Source organism: Humulus lupulus, chromosome X (genome assembly GCF_963169125.1).
Source record: "Humulus lupulus chromosome X, drHumLupu1.1, whole genome shotgun sequence".
Lineage (NCBI taxonomy): Eukaryota > Viridiplantae > Streptophyta > Magnoliopsida > Rosales > Cannabaceae > Humulus > Humulus lupulus.
This window is the reverse complement of record NC_084802.1, coordinates 125,897,033-125,903,373: the sequence shown is the minus strand read 5'-3', so window position 1 is coordinate 125,903,373 and position 6,341 is coordinate 125,897,033. Positions and strand designations below refer to the sequence as shown.

General features: G+C 37.1%; 1 non-coding gene across 1 annotated transcript; it reads right to left on the bottom strand.

Moving 5' to 3' along the window:
- Positions 1-149: 149 nt before the first annotated feature.
- On the bottom strand, positions 150-256 carry LOC133807635 (small nucleolar RNA R71). Its single transcript, XR_009879536.1, has one exon. It is a non-coding gene; the product is annotated as a small nucleolar RNA R71 (small nucleolar RNA).
- Between the last annotated feature and the right edge of the window lie 6,085 nt (positions 257-6,341).

Below are 6,341 nucleotides of genomic sequence, written 5' to 3'. Positions count from 1 at the left end.
ATGACGCTATTAAACTTAGGCTTTTCCCATTTTCTCTGAGGGATAGAGCTAAAAGTTGGCTGAACTCTTTGCAACCGAACTCTATTATTACCTGGCAAGATTTGGCTCAGAAGTTTTTGTCAAAATTCTTCCCTCCTTCCAAAGCTGCTAAATTTAGGGGAGAAATCAATAATTTTTGCCAAAATAACGGAGAATCATTGTATGAAGCTTGGGAATGGTTCAAGGAACTTTTGAGAAGATGTCCTCATCATGGTATTGAACAGTGGATGTTAGTGCAGAATTTTTATAATGGTTTATGTCCTACTATTAGAACCATTATTGATGATGTAGCAGGTGGTACTTCTATGAGCAAGAGTGCAACTGGTGCTTATGAGCTGCTGGAGGACATGGCCACAAATAATCATCAGTGGTCTGAGGAAAGATCATCGGGGGTCAGAAAGGTAGTTGGGGTGCATGAGCTGGATGCAATCACTGCTCTAACAGCACAAGTAGCCTCCTTGACAAAACAGTTACAACAGAGCACTGTATCTGCTAATGCGGTTCAAATGGCAGCTAGGTGTGAAATTTGTGGTGGTTCTCACTCTATTGATCAGTGCCCTATCAGTATTAACAATAACATTTCGATGGATCAAGCTTAGGTTCAAGCGATGGGAAACTTCCAGAGGCCATTCAATAATCCATTCGCCAATACTTACAATCTTGTGTGGCGAAATCATCCTAATTTTTCTTGGAGGAATAATCAGGGCCAGCAACCTCAGTTTCAGGGTCAATTTCATAATAATATGCCTCAGCCACCAATGCATCAAGCCTCTTCATCACAACAGCCTAGGCCTCAACAATCAATGAATCAAGCTCCACCTGAAAGGCCTAATGAATTGCAAGCTGCATTATTGACCCTCACCAACACTCAAACTCAGTTCATGACAGAGACTAGATCATCTATCAGAAATCTGGAAACACAAGTAGGGCAGTTGGCTAATATGCTTAATAACAGACCGCAGGGAAATTTTCCTAGTAATACTGAAGTCAACCCTAAGGAGCAAGTTCAGGCAATTACTCTGAGGAGTGGGAAGCAAACTGAGCAGCCTAGATCTCCACAGGCAGTGGTTCAAAATGGAGAGAAAGGTGAACAGTCTGATCCAGTAGAGGTTACTGAAGACCACCAGCTTTCAGAACAGTGTCAGCCAGTTGTTGATGAGCAACCAGTTCGAGTTCCATATCCTCAGAGGCTTAGAAAAACTACACTGGATAAACAGTTTTCTAAGTTTTTAGAGGTGTTTAAAAAGCTGCATATAAATATCCCTTTTGCTGAGGCCTTAAAGCAGATGCCCAGCTATGTGAAATTCATGAAGGAGATTCTGTCCAAGAAAAGGAAGATGGACGATTATGAGACGGTGGCGCTCACTGAAGAGTGCAGTGCCATTCTACAAAGAAAGCTTCCTCGGAAACTGAGAGATCCTGGGAGTTTCACAATACCCTGCACTATTGGGAATTTTGAGAGTATGAATGCTCTATGTGATTTGGGGGTGAGCATTAATCTAATGCCGCTTTCTGTGTTTAGAAGATTGAAGCTTGGGGAAGCAAGACGTACAACAGTGACTCTTCAGTTGGCAGACAGATCAATAGCACATCCTCGGGGTATTATTGAAGATGTTTTGGTAAAAGTGGACAAGTTCATCTTCCCAGTAGACTTTATTGTACTTGATATGGAGGAGGATGCCAACATCCCAATCATTCTTGGAAGACCATTCTTAGCCACGGGACGAGCTTTAATCGACGTACAAAAGGGGGAGTTAAGGTTGCGAGTCCAAAATGAGGAAATAAGTTTTAATGTTTTTACAGCAACTGAAATTCCTACCTGTTGTAGAGTTGACGTGGTGAATGATTGTCAAGATTCAATTGGTAAAAAGAAGAAGAAGACCAAAGAACGATTTCGAACAGTTCGACGTCATATGAAAAGATTATTGTGTGGCAAGTTTGAAGGTTTCGATGACATTGGGGATAGTTTCAATATTCTCAACAGGAGAAGGGAATTCCCCTCGTATGACACGATGGCTCTCAAGGATGCAAGGGGTGGCCACCACCTCCGCCATCCCGAACTCAAGCCCCCTCCACCTCCGCCATATTGACGTGGCGTGCTTTTTGAGGTAAGTCTTCTTTCCTTACTCTTCACTTCACATTGGGGACAATGTTCGGTTTTTAAGTTTGGGGGAGAGATTTATTTCTGGTTTTCTTTGTTGCGTTTTTGGTTTGTTTGTTTGTTTTTAATTTTAATCCGTTGTTCGTTTGGAGTCATGTTTTAGAGTATAAATTAAGTTGACAATAATGGCCATTTCAATCTGATTGACTGTTTTGTAGTATAATCCAAAGGAAAAAATTGTTGTGCTTCTAAAATAATATGTGTGCTTGGTTAGATTACTTTGTTTTTCACTGTGATTTGTTGACATCAGAGATCTATTGTTCATACATTGCAAATGTTATACTTAAGTTATTTTATGCATGTTAAATTTGGATGGTGGATTGAAAAGTTTGAAAAATTCTAGAACCTGCTTGCTTACTATTTGAGATGAAATTTGAAACAGTGCACATTTAGGAAAATGATATAGGCAATTTTTGGACTAGTTGTTCCTTTCAAGCTAACCCTATTAAAGTTTATCCTTAGTCAACCCTTTCGAGCCTTATAACCATTTTCTTGATTAACACACTCTTTTGAGCCTAACTGTAAAATGAAATACCATTTACTCTTTTTGACCCATACTATGAGCATGAAAATTATTATATGAGGGGAGTGAATGTGTAATGGGATGTTTGTATTATGTGTTTTTCAGAAAATTACTTTCGATTGAGAAAGAAAACAATTAAAGAAAGAAAAGGAAAAGAAAGTGAAAATTGATTATGCTCCCAAACAATTATTTATTGAAAAATCAATGTTTGGGGGAGTTTATTGAAAAAATATAAACATTCTCAATCATTGCACAGAAAAAGGGGTAACAAGGGATGAGTGGTGTGAATTTGTTGGGAAAGCTTGTTTAATGGAATGCTTGTGGTATGATTAAGCCTAAAAACTGTCTCTTTATCCACCTATACCTAAGCCTTCTATTTCAACCCTTATAAAGTCCTATTGATTCTTATTTGTGCATTTGTTTATATTAATGGAGAATAGTAAGTAATGCAGGCATATGGAATACTTGAGTTTGTGGTTAGTTGGTGAGAATTTGATGTGCATAAAGTAGTTCAATTATTTTATTTGCAAGTCATGAGTAAATGATCTTTGATGCTGAGAAATTGCAGTGAACTGTGAAGTGGTTAAGACTGAAAATCTAGATTAAAGTTTAAATTGCATGATTGTTTTTCCTAAGAATTATATATGCATAACAGTCTTGAGTGTTTGAATTGGTTAGTTATGTCAACTTGGTTTGTTAGGTTTAAGTCTAGTTAGATTATTTACTCGAGGGCGAGTAAAGGTTAAGTTTGGGGGAATTTGTTAGGTTCATTTTAGGTTTGTTTTAGAGATTGTTTTATGTTATGTTTTTAGTTATTTAGGATTGTTTAGCGCAAATTTAAGCTTGTTTTCTTCTTGTTTCAGGCTTTAATGGTCAAGTACATAATATGGAGTGAAATGAGAATAAACATGTTAAATATGATAAATAGGATGGATTTTGTGTTGATTGTGGAGTTTCAAGACATTATGTGTGGAAAATACTACATTGAAGATGCTCAACACAAGTCGTTTATGCTCTATAATGCAAGTCTGAGACTTCAAGCCGCATTTTGACCATGATTTATTCATTTTCTGGAAACACTTATAGAAATAGAAGTTGTAGATATTTCTCTTAGCTTTCCATAGCTTTTTTAATCATTCAATTCGGAGTTATGATCAAAATACGATGAGCTAATGCTGCAGGCTGTTCGAAACGAGTTTCGTTCTATTCTGACTTTGGCGCTACAGCGCCATAATAAGAGCGCTACAGCACTAGTGCACCAGATTTTGAGGCATTTTGCCACTGTTAATAGCGCTACAGCGCTAGTGACGAGATTTTCACATTTCTGACCACTTTTTGAATGGAAATTTGGTCTTTTCACTTGGAACTTTGGAGGGTTACTTAAGAAACATAATGTTGTGACTTTAGGAGTTTTTAGAAGGGGAGATTGACAAAAACCCTAGATTAAGCAAAGAGGCTAGAGAAGAAACAACAAGAAAACTCCGAGTTCTTTTTCTTCTTTATCTTTTGATTTCATGTTTATGTTTGATTTAGTCATGTTCATGAACTAAATTTCTATTTAGGTTTTCTAATTGAATCTCTTGAAACTCTATTATGATTTAATGCATTTATCTATTTCCTCTTCATTCTGAAATCTATTCAATTTGTGTTTATTGTGTATGTATTTGACTGCGCATCTTTTACATATGATTTATGAATTTGAATCAAAATCTGAAAAGTGAGATTTGAATGTGCTAAAATTGAATAGACATAGACTCCAATTCAGAACGAGAGTATCAAATTGGTTTATGTGATTGAAGGTTGTATTCACTGCTTCCTATTGTTTGAATTTACCATAGAAACATAGGGAATTCACACTAGGTCGAGTTTTCTATTTCTTAACTCGAATAGTTAACACTTTTGCAAACCTATCATTTCAGTGAAGAAGAGTTTCAGTAGTAATTGCATTAAAGATTAATAGAGTGGATAGTAGAGAAGATTAGGATTCCTATTTGTTTTACAGTGAATTCAATCCAAGGTTTTGCTATTATTTGTTATTTGTTTAATTTTTAATTATTGCTTCTGAATATTATAGTTTCTTTTGCTGTGTCTATAAAAATCAAGAATTTTAATTGATCAAATAGAAAGAGAATTTAATTGACTTGTAATTGAGAATTCAGTCCTTGAGGATGATACTTGGTTTCTTACCATATTATTACAAATTGCGACTGTGAGCACTTGCATAGCATATAATTTTTGCAACAAAAGTGTTGTGGAGGAATAGTAAGGTCGATGAGGCGACCTGGGAGCTTGAGACAGTGATGTGGGATCAGTATCCCGAGTTGTTCAGGTAAATTTCGAGGACGAAATTCTCATTAGGAGGGGATAGTTGTAACGACCCAAATTCACTAGTAAGGCTTAAGGGCCTTGATTAGTGTGCTTGGAGGGCATAATGAGAATTATGTGTGACTTTAACGATTAAGATGCATGATTATGATTTAAAGCATGTTATATGACTATTTGAATATTTGAGATGCATGACTGTGTGTATTAGTGTGCATATAGGCCTTGATTAGGTTAGAAGGGCATAATCATAATTTTGGCCATTATGGGCATAACTCCTTTGATATATGTGATAATTGTCGAGACCACATTATTATGTGGATATATCTTTGATCTGTGACTCGAGATGATCCTGGTGAGCAAAATAGCGAAAAAGTCATGACGGGGATTTATACCCGGCTCGGGGTGAGCTTAGGGGTATAAATGGGAATTTAGCGAATATACTGGAGTTTATTTTGACATTGAGGAATGTTATTAGTGATTAATTAGGTATCGGGAGTTAAGCGGGAAATATTAGAGACACTCAAGGAGTTAGCGGGAATTGGGGTAAAATGACTAGAATGCCCTTAAGTGGATTAAAGGGTTTAGACTTAATAGGGAGGGCATAATAGTCATTTGGCTTACAGGAGTTAAGTATTACCAAGGCTTTATGTTAGTGGAGATTGTAGAGAAGTGTAGAAGTCTGAAAGAAGGAAAAAGGAAGAAAAAGAAAGGGAGAAAACAGAGAGAGTTTTCTAAAGTCGGTTTATACTTCTTTCATTAGTTTCTGAGGATTTTTGGAGCAAAGCTCAGAGGAGAGCTGGGATAGGCTGAGCATTAAGGATCCTAATCTAGGATTGAGAAATTGGCAGAGGTTTAGCAAGAGTTCATCAACACTTGAGGTAAAATTCTGTAAGTCTCTTCAGCTCTGGTTTTGGTTTTTAGCTAAGTTGTCTAAGCTGTGTTGATGGGAATTATAGGGAATTTGGAGCCAAGGGTTGAGGAGAAGCAAGCCAAGGAAGTCTAGAGGAACCTTGAGGTCAAAATCCCATCAAAGGTATAAATTCTAAACTCTAACTTTGCTGTTCAGCTGGTTTCTGCTGAGTTTCATTGTCTAGAAGTGGCTATGGTGAATTTTGAGTTTGGGGATGCATGTGATCGAGTTCTAGGTATTTGGGGTGCTTGGGATGAGTGGAGTATGGTCATAAGGTTTTTTTTGAGTTTGGGTAAGATTTGGAAAAGTTTTGGTTGAGGTTGGTTCGAGGAAATCGCAGGAAGGAGAACTGGGGTGGTGTCTGTCTGTGACTAGCGCTACAG